This window comes from Miniopterus schreibersii, assembly GCF_964146895.1.
Source record: "Miniopterus schreibersii genome assembly, chromosome: 11".
Taxonomy (NCBI): Eukaryota; Metazoa; Chordata; class Mammalia; order Chiroptera; family Miniopteridae; genus Miniopterus; species Miniopterus schreibersii.
The window spans coordinates 19,385,995-19,403,824 of record NC_138111.1 but is presented as its reverse complement, the minus strand read 5'-3'; the positions used below and the strand labels follow the sequence as shown (position 1 = coordinate 19,403,824).

The 17,830-nt window shown below is 42.8% G+C and overlaps 1 protein-coding gene across 12 annotated transcripts in view; it reads left to right on the top strand.

Annotated features, from left to right (window-relative positions):
- The window catches only part of ZNF462 (zinc finger protein 462), a 132,155-nt gene that overhangs the window by 73,480 nt on the left and 40,845 nt on the right, over positions 1–17,830 (top strand). The window lies entirely within an intron of this gene.

Genomic DNA, 17,830 nt, shown 5'->3' with positions numbered 1-17,830 from the left:
GGGGAGCGGAGATCCATAAAACCAGGGAAATCACCAGTGAGTCCTTGGCTTTCTGATTCCTCGGTGAGGGATGTGAATAAAACGAGTTGACATGCTCGCTGCTATTTGCAGTTGTCAAATGCTTGCAGTCTTGAGAGCGAGCCAGTCTTCTCTGGCAGAAGGAAACAGCCTGAGAAAGAAGGTTCTCTGAAGCTGCTCTCCCTCCCAGTCCAGAGGGAGGCCTGCAAGGGCGGCCGCCGAGAAGGGCCGCGGAGGTGGAGGGGAGGTTTCGGCCCAGCTGCCTGGCCACACACCTGTTCTGTGCGTAAACCGAGCTCTTGGGCTCTGGGCTGTCAGTCTTGACAGGTTTCAGCAGCACGTGAATGTCCTATAGATTCTTCCTGATGGGCTGTTGGGAGGAAAAGCCTCAGCTGTGCGGTGTTGGTTCTGTGTATAGGATAATGGGAAGTGACACGCAATTGCTATTCTAAACAGTGCGTTCAGGGGAAACCATAAGGTTGTCAGCAAAAGGAAGTGCTCTGCTCTGTTTGTGTTTACGGGGTTCCTCCTCCTGCCATATAAATCAGGACTGGGTTCTATCAGGTTTTTCCACGCCTCTACTTTCAGTACAGAAACACACACACACACACATCTATAAAATATCAAAGAAACCAGAACAGCATAGCTTAGGAGATTTGTTGAGGTCTGAGAAGCTGCACAAAGCATGGGCAATAGATAAATAATTGAATATCCACCTATATCATTTATAAGAAGTCAGGCCCGTGGTGACGTGCCATCTTTTTACTCCCTCAAATTTCCCCCCAAAGAACAGATTATTTTATTTTATTCTACCCAGCTATGCTGTATGGAATTGTCTGCTTTAGGAAATAGCAGCCGTGATGTGTTTAAAACAAAAATGAGACCTCAAGACCAGATGCAAAATAAGTAATGTAAATGAGGACAACATAGTATTTTCAGCCATATTCTGGTTAGCAACCCAGGGAAGACACAGAACTCTTGGCTGTGATGCTGTTCCCTTTATGTTATTGGTCTCAGTATTGTCCACCTAGCAGGGAAGTCTTTGCTACTACGAATTAATAGAAAAATGTTCTAAAGAGCTTTGTGATTTTGTGTATCTGTGTGATTTTCTGTTACTACTTCTCAGTTGGCTTTTCTATTCTAAACTCTAGCATAATATTTGCTACAAACACGATTTTTATCAAGACACCTCTCATCAAAGAACCACGGGGACTTCTAATCATTGTATCAAAGTCAAAGTCCTCTTCATTGCATTTGAGGTTACCGTTTGCTCAGGCTTCCCCTGTTTCAGAGTGGCCTCGCTAACAAATACCCATGTCCCCAGCCGTCCCTCTACTTGCTACCGCCAGCATCAACTTCTTGGTTTGTATTCCTGTACTTTTGAAAGAGCCCTGCTGAGAGTGTGGAAGAATTTCCTCCCTGTCTGCTTCTCTCTCTGAGACTCTGACTTTCACTTTCTCTGAAAAACGTTTACTGCCTCCTCTGATTACTTTTTATCGCTGATCTCTGGGCCCTCTTTGTGCTTGTGGATATGCTATTGTTTCTGTCCCCTCATTTCCCGATGGGGTCGGTTAGGTAGGTACTTACTCAATACTGACTTGTTTTGACTGGCCAGTGACTTCTTGGAGACGTCACAGTTTTTAATGCAGTTCATTTTAGGAGCCTCACATTTCTGAATCCACAGAACCCAACTGCAAAGAGTAAGCTTATTTTCATTTCCATTTAAGAGGCAGGTTCTGAGATAACCAATCTGACGATGAAACCTCATAGACTGTTTGAACAGACGTCTTCTGACGTGTTATTCTGCCAGGAAGGAGATCTTTCTTGACAAAGAACATTTTAGACATTGTCATTGTTTCCTGCATAACCAAAGCCTTCTGTGGAGGTGGGAAACTGAAGGTGGAGACGGGCGTCAGTCTTTCCAGCTCTCAAAAGGAGACAAAAGGTGTAGTGAGGCGAGAGAGTAGGCATTGCCAGTGGTCACCAGGTAGCAGTGCCCCTTTTAACATAATTATATTGGTTAGAAGAGACCTGTTTATGAGATTTGTACTGGTCATTTCTGCAAACCATGAATCAGAGATTGGAAACCTTTTTCTGTAAAGGGTCAGATAGAAAATATTTTCAGCTCTGAGCCATTACAGTCTGTGTTACGACAACTCAGCCGGGACTGAAATGTGAAAGCTGCTGTAAACAACATGTAAACAAATGGGTATGGCGGCGTCCCATTGAAACTTTACGGAAACAGAGGGAAGGCCAGATTTGGCCCATGAGCAATGTGTCACTGACCTTTGCCATAGATGATTGGAGGGGAAAAGTTACAATAAATGAAATTAGTCCCGTCTTTAATATCTGTCATTGTAGACCTTTACATTTAACATGTGGATACTCCTAGATGTCACTTAAAATGAAACTCGACCTAATATATTCTTTATTTTAGGGTATTGATAGAGCTTTAAAAGCACTAGCATGTGAATTGCATTTAAACTTAAGAGAAAATGTTCTCTAAGAATTATGTTGCGTCTAGTGCCAAACTATCAGCTCATTTAACCTTGACGACAGCAATACTTGACACTTAAAAATTAAGATCTGAGATGCCTGCTTTTCACAGAGAAGCTTTGCAGATTTCTAAATAGGTCAGACATAAAATTCCGCCTTGAAGGGGATCCAATTAGTTGCTAGGGCACCAGACCTTCCACACAGGTTCCCATCACAGATTTCTCTTGGGGTGAAAGAAAGAAGAGGTAGTTTCTTTAAAAATGACAATAATGAAATGGAAACTCTCAGGTGGATAGTTGTGTAAAGTACAAAGGTGTACATCGTTTATAGCACCTGGCATACAAGGCATAATTTTAATGGCTTGACCATAACATTTAATAGGTTCTCCTGGTCTCAAAATTATCTGACTGGAGGATACTAACCTTCCCTTTTTGATACCAGAATTTGGACATTAAAATGTGATCTGGAGTTTATTTTAATGCTTGCTGTGAAGAATGACATTTCTACTATAAAAGACTTAGAGGTCTGTGACTCCAGGGAACGCAGAGTTGTACAGGTGGTTCTGCACCCTCTATCGGACACCCAGACACCTTCAGAGGTTAAATATTAGAACTTGTCCTCAATGGCAAGTAGGAAGCCTCCAAAATGGTAACCATCCTGAAGTTGAATATCACGTTGTCTCTCCTTCCCAAGAAACCCACCTGCCTGAGATTTCTGGGGCTTTTTGAATTAGCCACAGTTTTGTGTGCCAAGGATTAAAAAACATTTCAAGTGTAAGCTTTCCATGTCCTGGGAAATTCGTCAACTAACCATCTCCCTCTCCCGTGCCAAGAAAAACATTTGTTCATCAGAAAAAGAAACATATACTACCCAACTCATTCAGAGCTAGTTTCTAGCAATACCAGAGTTTGCGTCCTAATTCCATGTCTGACTTTTTGCATCTCACGGTTGGAGGTTACCTTTAAGTCCTCCGGAACCTCAGTTATAGGAAGTAGCTAAAAGGGAGAGGAAATCTATTTAGCAGAAAATATATTCACTTGTTAGTCACATCATCTATAATGCCTAATCTCGGTTCTTTTTTGAAAGCAAGAGTATTCCCTTGTCTTCTCATTGCTCCCCTTGAATTGTCTTTCTCTGGAACTGGAACTAGATATTTTAGCCCGGTTATACTTGCTATAAAATTCCTTAAACTCTTGAGACTCCTTATGACTCCCTGGTCCTCTCCACGCTTTCAAATACTGTTTCTTCATTAGGGGGTTTTACCTGGCAGAAAGGAGAGTGTTGGATTCTGGAGAGCTAGCATGAGTGAGCTGTAATTGAGAGGCACAGATCCTGGGACAGCTTTGCTACAGAGAGGCCATGTCTTGGGTAAGATGACTCTGTGAAAAAGAATTTTTTTTTTTTTTAAAGTGCTGAGATGAGAAGGTGATGCCAGAAATAACCTTTTAGAAATATCAATTATTTCTTTTTTAAATAAGTTACATGAGAGTTGATGGTTTGGCTCAGGAAAGCATGTCCAAATGATGTACACCTATTCTTGTTAACTCATTCATAATGATAACCTGTGGAAAAACCCCACTGGTGGTGGCTAAATAAAAACAGTGAGATAAAAGAATGGCCAAAGTTCAGGTAGGAGGATCTGCTTGCATTTTGCTGGATTCAGTCTCTTGCTGTTTATGCCCAGGAAGAGAGATGTTCCTGCTTTTCTACTTTGCAAGCAGTTTCAGAATCATCGGGCTCAACCCAGAGGGCATGTTTGGCTGGGAGTGCAGGGCACAGCTAAGGTTTTATTTACCAGTACATTGCTCTTTGAGAAGTCATCTAGGGCTAGGTTCCTCAGCTTCCTCAGGAACACAGAATATTCTTAGATGACTTGTGCAAGCCATGCTCCTTATGTCATCTTTATTTTCATGTGCTGTGAGCCCTCCAGAGCTGCAGTGTTGGCCACATCAAGCAATGCAGAACCTTCTAAACCCTTAATCTAGCCCTTGATATTTTTGGCATTGCTAGCTATTTTTTCCCCCTTGACCAGTGTGAAACTCATCCATTCTGGTTTATTATAAGGATGCTGCATGTCTTGAATTCTTAAGTGATAAAATTAATCACTTTTTTTTTTTTAATTCTGTGGACTGCCTTAAATTTGTCATCTGAATCAGTATGTTTTATAAGTCGGAGGTACAAATTATTAGTTTCATTTAACAGAGAAGGAAACTGAGGAATGAAATGATGAGTCCGAAAGTCACAAAATGTGTATGTGGTGGAGCCAGTCTGAATCCAAAGCCCTTGTTGTTAATTTTTGTGCCATCTCATTGAAGACTCTCAGCAGAAATACACACCCATAAATGATCCACAGTGACTAAGGCACAACCTCATCTTTTGTGTTTGGGGATCCTGGACTTTTCCATAAGAAACTAAAGCCAAGTTTTTATTATGGATTGATATTTAGAGCTTAAGTTAATAGATGTACAGATGATGTTAAGTTGAAAGAGCAGAATAGAATGAAGTGAGAAATTGTGCATGTTTGGATTTTAATAGCTATAACCTTGGCGAGGAGAAGGAATTGATGAGTCCTGGAGAGCTTCTTAGAAGAGGTATAACTCAGGCTGGGCCTTGGTGGGTGAGTAGGATTTTTACAGGGGGTAGAAGGAAGTCCATTTCAGGTGGAAGGAGTATCAGAAGTGAACACACTTACAGAAGAAGGGATCTTGGGACAGCAAGGAGACCAGTGTGGCTAGAGTGGTGGGTATGTAGGGAAGTTAGTGGAAGGGCAGTGGGAGGTGAGGAGAGGTCAAGCCAGACTAAAGGGGTACTTGGTACTAGGGAGAGGTCTTTAGATTTGTTAGGAAGCAGGCCGAACAGGAAGACCAGCAGCAATGTCCCTATCCCTTTATGAAACTGGGGGGTGCTTTTGAGCTATAGGTACATGGAGCTAGTATCCATAGGTCTTCAAGAATGAATGTGTGTTAAAAATAGTCATGGGTGGTAGTTGCCCCTTTTAAGATGCCTGCTTAGATTTTCCTTCTGATTAGAAAAGTAACACTGCTCATGATTAAAGAATAGCTGTACAGCAATACATAATAAAGTGTGAGGGTCACCCATAATGCCAGCTGCTCTCTGAGCACCCAAAATAATCTCTATTAACAATGTGCTCTAGAGTCACCTAGATGGAGATTTTATGCATATACAAACAGGTTCTGTTTTGTTGTTTTATTTTTTTCTGAAAGTAGGACTATACTATACAGACTAATTTTTTCCTGCTTTTGCTCTCACTTGAAAAGTTCTCTCACTATTTGACTCACTGTAGATTGAAACACATGAGGGTTCACATCTCAAAACAAAAAACAATTCCCCTTCGAATAATAAATATTGACTCCTTAAAAGCCTTGAGTATTTTTGTGTATGTGATATGTGTCTTTAAGGTGAAAATTCACTAATTTATTTCATTTTAAGGCTCATTGATCTCCTTAAAAATTACTTAAGTAAAATGTCTTTTCCTACTGCTTCAGACTTAATACATTTGAAATATTGGCAAATGTTCCATAAGTTAAATGACAAAATCAAGATTACCGACTGTCTAGACTGTTCAGAGTAATGAGCTGAAAATGAGGTTTTGCAAGGGGATAAATATGAAATAGGTTGGGTGGCTTCTGACCCTTGCATTCACTTCCATTACTGGACTTGCCAAATAGTCTTATAATTGGCAGTTCTCATATCTGTCTCCCCAGCTAAACTGTGTGCTCTCTGAGGTCAAGGGCTGTCTCAGAGCCCTAGTACTTGGCAGGCCATTTAATAAATATTCCTTGATCTGAATTAGGGCAGCAAAATGAACCACAACCAAGGAGAACCTACAAAACAATAGTTTATGGGTGAAAAAGCCTGGAAATTTCAGTGACTGTGAGCTCAGGTGTGTCGCACAATGTTTGGAGAAAGCCAGTGGAATGGGGCTGCGTGGATACCACGACCTGCTGTCCATCACTATAGCATATTTCCTTGAGCACACCAACCTTCTCCAGTTATCTTTGACCCTCACCCCCCCCCCCCCCCAAAGGCAACACCATATCCCTTTCAACTTTCTGTAAACAAAGTGACTACTAATCCCTTTCTTCCAAGGAGCCAAGAGGAGGGTGCACATTGCTTACTTTCTGTCACCTTGTGAGAATATTTCCGCTTCTTTCATTGAGCAGTCCCTTTTCAGAGACTTATTCTCTGCTTATTTCCTTCTTACCTTCTGGAATGTTCTTTTACTTTTCTCAGTGAACTCAGTGCCAGGCTCCTAGCCGGCCTTTTTACTCCAACTGTGATCATCATGCTCTGGAATTCCAGTACTAGAATCAGTGATAGTGACCCAGCAAATACAGTTGACCCTTGAGCAATACAGGTTTGGACTGGGTGGGTCCATTTTTATGTGGATTTTATTTTTTTCAATAAATGTACAGTTGGCTCTCTGTACCCCAGATGTCGCACCCATGGATTCAACCAACTGTGGATAGAAAACCCTATTTTCTTTCTGTTTTTAAAAATAAATTTTATTCATTGATTTTAGAGAGAAACATTGATTTGTTGTTCCACTTATGTATTCACTGGTTGATTCTTGTTTGTGCCTTGACTAGGACTTGAATCCACAGCTTTGGGGTATCAGAATGTTCTCTAACCAACTGGGCTAGTTGGCGAGGGCTCGAAAACCATATTTTCACCCATAGTTGGGAATCTGTGAATGCAGAGGGTTGGCCATAAACATTGTTCTATGCCACTGTATATAAGGGACTTGAGCATCCGTGGATTTTGGCATCTGCCACAGCCCTGGAACAAATGCCTGCAGATACTGAGGGATGACTGTACTTGGTCTCTTCCTTCATTTACCTCCTTCATAACCCTGCACCAACTGGCATTCATCTGTGGCCAAATTCTCCATAACCACTCCACCTCTTACCTCTCAAGACTCTTCAGTTCTCTCTAACCTCTACCCAACCCTCCTCTTCCAGCCCGACCCTGGAGGCAGCAGGTCATAGGAGCTTTCTCCAGCAAACTTTGTCTCTAACTCCCTGTGCTCTGCTCTCCAACTTGCCAGACCCCTGAACAGCCCTCACTCCGCACTCCTGATTTTAGCCATCTCCCTGGCTCAGTGTTAAGCTTTTCTGATCTGTTTTCAGGGTTATCTTTGTTGACCACGAATCTGATTTAAAAATAAATTTGAGCTTATTCAGATGTGCCCCCCTAGAATGTCAGTTTCCTTGTAAGTATTCCAAGGTACCTTGTTGAGTGAAGGAGACAGAAATGGAGTCGCCGTGGATGTGCTGGAATTGGCAGGTTGCTTCAGCCTGTCCTGCCGGCCCCAGAGCTGGTCGTGAAGACGTGGAGTGAGGAGCCAGATGGGTAAGGGCCGTGGCGGTCTCAAATTACTGTACTTGTGAGCTGTGATTTCACCGTTACTCCAGTTTGACAGTATTTTAAAATTTTGCCCATGGGTAAGTTTTTAATTAAGGTGATAGGGAAGGAAAGATGAAGAAATCCACATCCACCTTGCAGGCAAGCAGGAATAAGCCACCAACATGTCTGTCAGAAAAAACAATCGCTAAAACTAAGTCGAAGGCAGATAGTAAAGTGTAAGTAAAATTCCCAGCTAACGCATTAAAATTGGTAAATTCTGTGTATTATGTTAGCAATAAAATAAGATCATTTCCGCTAATATATCCACAGTATACTGTTGCATCTTGGTTATGTTATCTGCATGTTGGAAAACTGGAAAAAAGAGAACTCTTTAAAAATAAAGTCCAATGCTTAAAGATGTTTATTTTTTTCTCTTTAAGTTATATTTTTCCCAATGGTTTCATTATTATGTGCCTCTAGCTTTTAAAAAATATTTCTATCCTCACCTGAGGATATGTTTATTGATTTTTATTTTTTTTTTAGACATAAAGAGAGAAACATCAATTGGTTGACACCTGTACAGGCCCTGACCAGGGATCAAACCTGCAGCCTTTTTGTGTACAGGATGGCACGCCAACCCACTGAGCCACCCGGCCAAGGCTCTCCCTGTAGCTTTTTTAAATAAAAAAAGTTTATAGTACTTTTCAGTATATTTCTCGCCTAACCTTCTGGGCTATAATCTGAATCATAGCACACTGAGGGAAGAATTTTGAGTACACAGATGATCACCCATCGTGTGTTGCCAGAGAAGGAAAGAGTTTGAGAACTGGAGGGTGGAGTGATGGGTAGTCCTGTGTAAGTCCAGTGCAGGTTTAAGGTGTGTTTCTGTATGGACATTATTTATTTACCATTTCCAACATTGAGGGATGGCACAAACAATATATAAGAAGTTTGCAGACTGTAATGTACTGAGCAGATTGGTGGTGGTTCATCCCGGTGAAAGGAGGTGACCCTACTTGAGCTGGCCGTCCAGGTGTAGGGAGCTAAGTGCTGGGACCCCCCCAGCGCCGCAGCACCAGCCTCCTCGCAGGTGAAGCTCCTGCGCCCCTGGGCTCCCGTAGCCGGAGGGGAGGTGGGGAGTGCGGGTAACTGACAGCAGCGGCAGGGCTGCCGCATCTGATGGCACAGCGAGCCCTCCGGGTTTTGCTGCAGGGATTCTGGAGGCTGTGGCTTCCCTCGGGCACTCCCACTCGGGAAGCATCCAAGAGTTCCATGGAACCACTTCCTCAGCTCGAACCCTTTTTTCCCCCAGTGGAATTTTGGAGTCGCCCTGTAGTACTGGCACCGAGCGTGGCTTCCTGTGTACCGTTGGGTTCATTTTGATTGAGCAGACGCCAGGAAGAACCGTTTCATCCAAGTGAGGCTATGAAAATTAGGGGCAAGTGATCTTTTCAAAACCAGTCTCTGTATAGATCATCTTTCCTGAATAGTCCGCACAGGGGATGTTGGACCCCTGAGTTTGAGGTTTGGCTTGAGCGCGCTGCAGGCCCAAGTCCAGGAAATACCACCCACGTTGCAGGCGATGAACCGCCGGCCTGTGCAGGCTTGGGCAGAGGTCCTGACGAGGTATGGCATGTGAGTGTGCTGAGATAAATCACTTACCGTCTCTGAGCCTCAATTTCTAACGTGTAAAATAATGCCTACTTTATGGGGTTGTTTGCAGGATCAGATGAAATGACACAGAAATGCTTTCATGCTCTAAATGACTGCAGAAATACTAGATATTAAAGAAGTTTAGTAGAAGCAAATTTCTTGTTAATGATAATTTGTCATCAACCAGAGGTTGGTGAAGATTTTTAAATTTTTTTTTTTTAATGAAAAAGGAGGACAATTTCAATCTTGTGTTGGAAGCTGGATGAAATCTCTTTACATCATGAGCTGTTTCTTAGGAGTCTAAAATAATTTAGTATTTGGAAAGTGTTACTTTACCTGGAGCCCTGGTCATCTAAATTATTTTGATCTTTGGAGCTAATTTGAAACCACCCACATAAGAAACTCCTTAGCACTTGATGTCCTGGTGGGTGTAAGGCATGGATAGGTCCCAGTGTCAGACGTCATTGGTGGTGTTATTATTGGCATTAATCAATATGCATTTTAAATTAACTGTCATTTATTGCTTATCTTCTGGCTGAATTACAAACATTGTCTCATTTCATTTAATACAGCAATCCCTTGCAGCCAGTCGACAACTTGTATAAAACCCAATGCTGGCAGAATAACATAATGAATATTTTATAATCTTGAAAAGTGACTTTTCAACCTCAAAAGTCACCTAATTATTTCCTGATCTAAGAATTAGGGATTTTGTATGAATACTCCACTTTTTACACAGCGCCTTCTGGGACATCTTGTAATAAAATGCAGTAATGTAAAGCATGTCCCTGTTTTCTCTTGGAACAATGTTGTAATTTAGGAGATTACATTCCTGACCCAATACTGGGCTTTAGATCAGAGCTAATGATTGACCACATGTATTATAAGACATCATACAATAACAACAAATGAGTAAAATCATTGGAAACAGCCAAGGTATGTTTTTAATCTTACTAAATGGATTCAAAATAACGCTACAGAGACTCACATTTTTATAAAGTGTATGGTCATTTTGTTTACTTTATTAGAACTTTAAAAACTTCTCTGAAGATGACTGGAGACGGTCCAGCAAAATACATTTTTAAATGTTTTGGCTGATTTCTTTTACTCCCCATATAATGTCTGAAGTAAGCAGATCTATTCAAAACTATCCCACTGATTTTATAGTTGCGTCGGGCTTTGTACAGGTTTTCAGTCTGCGAATTTGCTGCTGGTGATGATGATGGTGGTGATGATCCAGATTTTTTTTCTCATTGAAAACTAAGGGCTAATAACCTCTTCCCTCCCTGCCACTCTCCTGTTCGTACAAAACCTCTGTCTTTGAGCTGCTCAAGGGGATCCTGTGTTCCTGGTCTGTTGTTGTGACCTCCCATGGCATTGAAACGCCTTACAAACAACTACAGGGCCATTCACAGAGATTCTTTCAGAGGAGCTTCAAAAACTCTCTTTGGAAATTGCCAGGACTCCTGCAGGCTGCTTGCTATTCCTGTTTGATTACTACAGACAGCCTTCCTTAAGTAAGGGCATTAAGTAGGTCTGAATTGGTGGACGAGAGCATTCTTAGGGCGGGGGGGAAATGATTGAAGGTAGGGGAAAGGGAAGGCAGAATTTTGTTACTTGTTCACTTTGCATAGCTCTATACCCTTGTTCAGATGTGTAAGTGGTATCCTCCGCTTTTCCTATCCCAGTCTGTCCTGTAAACACATAGAATGTACTTAGCATTGATCTAGTAACTAATTAGTTATTGGCTTAACCTAGTTAAGAAAAACAAAATCCAACTCACTAATTTTAAAGATCTTACTGGCTTTATTCAGTGATTGATGAATTAGGCAGCATTCGATCTATCAGAAGGAGCTCTGAGGAGCTGTACAAAATGAAAGACTTGTAGGCAGAAGGAGCAGGAACAAGGAACCTTACCACTATATACTAGGCCAAAAAATGGGTTGATCGTTGCAAAGTTACTTCCTTTGAGAGGTGGCAGGGGTCTCTTAGGCAGATTTCCTAACTAGTGCTGATGAGGACATTCCTGATTGACTGGTTGAAGATTCCATTTCTGGGAATTAAAACTGTAATGAAATTAAGTCTCAGTTTGGTGATGTGGGCTTAGAATAAGTGGCTCCATTTTTCAGCCTGTTGTCTTGTTTTTAACAGTCCTGTTAGGAAAAGTTGTAAAAAACAACAACTTTTAAATGGATATTTAACTTGCTCACCCATCAAGATTGTCTTTCCCTGTCATTCTCTTCTAGCTATTTGACAGCTCTTTAACTTATGTGAAACTGATAGTAATGCAAGTGATTCTTACAAATTCGTTGTGTTCGTTAGACTGCAATTATTGCCTGTGGGTAGATATATTTTTGTATCTATTTGTATATAAATACATTTAAGCCTTCTTCTACCTCATATCAACATGTGGTTGTTTTAAATCTCCTTTAACCAGTTGTGACATCTTACTGGCTCCCTCATTAATTGAGTTAAGTAAAAATCTCTAATGATAAAAAAATCCTATGAGACAGGGACTGCTATAACTAGCTTCCTACTATTTCAGAAGTGGAGAAATGATTTGTGGACATTTGGTTCTGTCCAGAACATCCACTGATTCATTTGGTGCCTGCCAAAAATTCTCTGAAATCCAGTCCTGTCCAAGATGTCCATGCTTAGAAAACATCTCTGGGTTCAAATAGCCCATAAAGTTTATTTCTGCTTTTGATTTATAGGGTTAATAAGTAAAATATACAGTCATGTTTTATTGGTCCAGTAATTGTGTTGTATTGTATTACCAAGAACCCTTCTTGCTTTGGCAGCCTCGCTGGCCATGGCCCATGGGGTTGGGTAGATGGGTCAGGGTTTGAACCTTACAGAAGACAAGGATTTACATGTCAAGAACATTTTGACGTGGACCAAATGTGTCCATGGACATTTTGGGCAGGCTCAAATACCAAGGACCTTTTGGCATGGACCAGTGTCTCAGTGGATGTTTTGGACAGGACCAAATGTTCTGCAAGGAGCAAGAGGAAAATGGGCTTAAGAAGGGTAAATTACCACCTGGCCAAGTTGGGTTAAGACGCACATAACCTGACTCCAAAGCTCTGTGTCCTACATCGCAGTTTCCCTAAACCTTAGTTCTTAGAGGTGTTATTTTCTGCTTGGAAAGTCTTAAAAAAGAAGCTGTCTGCGTTGCAGGAAAGATGATCTGTGTTTTAAGTATTAGAACCATTCTTGGATACGACCTTCTGTAGTTTTATTCCTGCAGTTGCAGCCTTAGCCTCCAAATCTCTTGAAAGGGACCAGAATCCCTGCTTATATTCCCTTGCCATTCATTCTTTTCTTAGACTGCTAGAATCTGTGTCCTGCCTTCAGCATTGGGCTGAAGCCACTCAGATGAAGTGGCCTCCCATCGGCGGATCCTAGGGGCATTTTCTCTGGAAGGGAGTCACTCTTTGCCTGTTGACACCGGCTGCCACCTCCTTTTGCTCCCTCTCCTTCTCTGGAATCCTTTCAGTGTGACTCTGGCCCCACCACTTTAATTAAATGACTTTCACGAGGGTTGACAGCAACTTCAGACAAACAAATCCATGGCCTTTGCTCCTGCCTCATCTTTTTTTGTCCATGGCATTTAAAACTGCTGACCTTCCTCCCAGGGAAATTCTCCTCGCTTGGTTTGGGGCCTGCTGTGTGTTTCGGGCTCTCCTCTGGCCTCTGGTAATACCTTCTCTTTACCTTGTTTTCAGCTGCTGTCATGTAGACTATAGTGAGAGCCTCAGTCCTCTCCTCTGCTCTCCCCTTCACATAGACCAGGAATCCATTCTCGCCTAACGATGCCAGAATCTCACCCTCCAGCCCTCATCTCAGCTTAACCCCCAGACCCTTTGTTCCATCTGCTTCGCACTTTCTCCACCTGGAGGTCTCACTCATTGACTTCCTCCCAGATAGCCTGTGCCAGGGCTCATGGTGCCCAGCTGGAATCCTCTGTGTCTTCGAGTGTCCTTGGACCCCCCTTCCATCAGCCAGTCGGTTGCCTACTCAGCCGTGTTGTTCCCATCTCATTTCCTCTCAGATTTGCCCCCCTCGTTCCCATTCCCATATCTTACCTGAGCCATTACCATATCACCACCTGCAGGTGCCTCCCTTCATTCTCTAAGCAAGGTTCAAGAACCTTTAACAGCTCTCCATGCCTGTTAAGAAAATTCCCACTCAGTATTCCCCATGCCCATCCCCCAGCTTCCCCTCCTTTCCTCTGTTCCCACTGTCCAGACCCTACTGGTCCTTAAAGCCGTGTGCAGATTCCTTCACGTCCACGATGTTTCTTATAATGTCCCAATGTGAGTCAGCTCTCCCTCTGTGCTCTCCCTCTGAAATGCCACAGTGCTGTGCCCTTCCTCTCCTGGGGACATGTGGTCCATTCTGCCAACTCCATATTGTTACCAGAAAGGAAGCTCGTTGGGTTTAAGGTTTTTGTCCTGCTCATCTCTCTGTTCTAAACATCTGGCACAGGGCCCCTTCCTTCCTAGAGTAGATGTTTCTATAAATGTAAATGAAAGTTAGTTGTGCCTTGTAAATAGTCATTACAGCAGTTTAAAGCAGTAAATCAAGATTTTAATTTTTCTCTTCTAGCTCCAGAGCCCCATTGTCTTGTGGCCACTCTACTAACAACAGATAGAGATGCCTGTGGGTTCTTGCTCTTTTCTTGGATCGCTCATTTTAGTGTGTGTTATAGTCCTGTCCCCTGACAACCTGAGAGCTCTTGAAATACAGGATCTGGTGATCTTTGTATCTGTCAGCTACCTAACACACAGACGATAGAACATTGGTGATGATTAAACAAATCCTTCATAAAAAAGCTAATGAATCCAGAGGGATATTGAATCGCTTGACAAAATAAAATTTTGATTATTGAGTTGAGTCTAAATGAGCCCAAGAAATAATATTAAGTGTCCTTAGGTTGACACATGGTTTTAAAAGCTAAGGAGTAAAATACAGATCTAGAAACATTTTGGATGTTGCTGAGGCCCTGTATTTGGAAAACAGACCACAAGATCTTGGCTGGTGCCTACATGGTTTTGGTGTTTGCCACACTCGGACATACTACTTGATTTCCTGTGCTTCCTTGTAATTCTTTTTGCACATGGAGGGTTGGTAGGGAGCAGACAAGGTAACCTACTGAGTTTCCGTCTTTCCTTCCCCTAGGTGTGGCCAGAATCTATTCCAGATGTAAGAGTAGTGCGTTCAGTAGAAACTGTAAGAACTGAATTTCAAATGGACAGTCCTAACCTGCTAGTAAAATCTAGAGGAAAAATATACTACATTGGTGTTTTCTACTTAACAAAACAAAGTATAGAATCATGGTCTGCTGACATTCCATCATCAATGGGGATGTGCTGCTGGTTGGTTTTTTCATGGTCGAAATTCATTTACACTGAGCTGCCTTCCCCACCTGAGAGAGCTGGTCAAGGCTATGGGTGCAGTTTATAGACATAGAAAAGGTAGAAATGTGAGGCCTCTGTCATACCTCCAGTGGCTGTCTACTTTCTGTCAGAATAAATTCCGAGCTCAGCGTGGAAAGCTGGTATCTTGGCCCCACGTTTCTCTCTGGGATCACACCCTCCTTTCCTCCTATGTACCATGTAGCAGCCAGGCCAATGCCCTGTCTCTGCTGTCTCACACTCCAGGCCTGCTATTCCTTCTTCTTGGATCACCCTTCTCCACCTGATCTTCCTGCTTGCTAAGGGGACCCCCCTTTTGCTCCTATAGGTCTTTGAGCTCCTTTTAGGATCAAAGCACCGATTATACTCTGTTTTAACTGGCTGTCTTTCCATCTCCCCAAGACCATCAGTGTTGAAAGCAGAGGCCATCATTTAGCTTTTGAGTTACCTTGCACATCACAGGTGGTCAAACAAATTATTTGAGTGAATGAATCTAGTCTTTTAAATGTTGATGTTTATGTTGTCACACACTGGCCGTGACACTCAAAAGGCCGACATACATATAGACTTAACAGTGGTGGGTCTGAAGCATATACCCTTAGGTTTCTCATACTGAGTGTTGGGAAAATGCTTCATGCTCAACTGAGTTTAAATGCCCTCATGAGTCATGAACTAAAATCCAAAAATCCATGCAGGCTGCGAAGTTTGAGACAGTCGGCCAATCAGATCAGGGGGCAAGACGTGCTATCAACAGAAAGAAAAGGGGGAAGGGGGTGGAAAGAACAGGGCTGCAGTGTCAGGTAGGGTGGGAGAGGATCATTGGCGATGGGATGACTGACACACCTACCAGTTGGATACCCAAGGACCTTGCCCAGAGCTGGAGGTGATCTTGAAAAAAATGTAAAGGGAAATACTGTAGACCTCAGAATGGTTGCCAAGAAAGCCTATAAAGTTTGGGAATTGAATTTGCTCTGACCAGCTCTTTTGTAGCAGGTTGACTTGTGACCATTCTGTGTGCATTGTTACCCGACAAAATGGGGTGGGTGAATCACTGAATCCATGGTGTCATTCAGGTCGACCCTGCCTTTGAGCTGAATCCAGGTCCCGCAGTCAGTCCCCTCCCCTTTGTAGCCACCTCCACTCATGGAATAAGCTGATGAGTTGTTGCCAGAAGTAGCAGTGCAGTTGGCTTTGCCCAGAATCAGTCAGTCAAACGCTAGCTGCCGAGCACCTGCCGCGTGCCTGGAGCAGGAGGAACGTTTGCTACATCTGTTCAGAGCAGCATAAGAGATGCCCAAGCCTCTCTACCCTGCTGCCCAGCTAAGGGACCAAATTCTTTCACCTATAGGAAATGCAGACACTAAAAGGCAATTGACAACTCAGTGCAAAATTATACGACGTAGCTTTAGCAGCTGTGGAACTGAGACCCTTAAAGCACTGCCCATGTGCCAGACACTGTACTTCACAGCCTGGTCTCCTGGACTTGCCATAGCACCATGAAGTTGCTAGTGTTATCATCTCCATTCTACAGATGAGGAACCAGAGGTCTGCTTCACTGAGAGTCTCCACGGGGTCAGGAGGAGGCTCGTGTGCCTGCTCCTGTCGCTGAGCAATTGCCTGTTTCCCCATCTGTACAGTTAATACTTCCCTTTTCATAAGGTCATGGTGAGGATCAGTGAATGACCTTGCAAAAGCACCTGACAATTGCTAGGCATAGACCTGGCTGAGACACTAGAAGGTGAACCTGGATCTCGCTCTGCATCCCTCTGGCTTCGTGGAGGCTCACACCCTACACCTGAGTCCCGCACCGCTGGGCAGTATTCCTGTGAGTGTTTGAAGTAAGAGCTGCCCGCAAGGAAGAACCTAGTGCAGCAATTTTCCACCAGTGCACCGCAAGAATTTTTAAAACATGCGATACCATTTAGTCAGGGGCACTGACCTCTTTTCCCTTAGATTGTCAAATAAAAAATGACAACAGACAACACAATAGCCATCCAGTATGAATGAATTATACGTTTTTGTTTTTTGTCAGATTGGCAAAAAGTATAATGTATTTTTTGGTGTTCCACAGAATTTTAGTAATTAGTTTATGTGTGCCATAAGATGAAAAAGGTTGAAAGTCGTAGACTTAGTACTTTAATAGTGATTAAAAATATAGCCTAAACCAAAGACAGGATTTTCTTATACTGCATGGGAACAGGTAAAAAGGAAAGAGGGTCCCAAACCCACTTTATTGGTTCACAGCTCCTGCTGCTGGGCAAGTTTTAGAATAACTCTGCTTTGAAGTGTGGCTGTCCATTCCCGTTCCTGATGGGCCATCACCTTTCACACCTGATTTTTATGCTGTCACTCAGAGCTCTCCATGGATCTAAATGTATGTGCTTACGTTCATATGTGTTCTTTCCTCCTGATTCCTTTAAGAAATCTCTACCGTGGCTCCCTATCTGGGCCCTCACCACACTGTTCATAGCGAGCAGTGACCAACACCTTGAAATCCGTAGGCATCTCCCCCCTCCTGTCGGGTCTTGAGGAGGAATCACTGGCCTTGCCCATGGCCTCTGAGCTCCAAATATCACCCGAAGTTGCTAGCACGCTCTCTATGGTTGAGGTCAAGTCACTGATATAAAGAGACTTTTGTACTGGATTTTGTACTTTTTCACTGGATTTTCAGTGTGGTAAAGGCATCTATACGATCTAAACGAACAGCAGGAAACCTTACTTCCTCATCACACAGTTCAAAGGAGCCACAAGTGAATCAAGCATTTGGGATTGTAAGAGCGTCTCAATTAACAATGGCAGGTGCCACCCAGAGCTTCCACCGAAAAGCGTTAGAAAATGCTCCTTCCCCACACATTGGTTTCCCTACAAACCTCTAG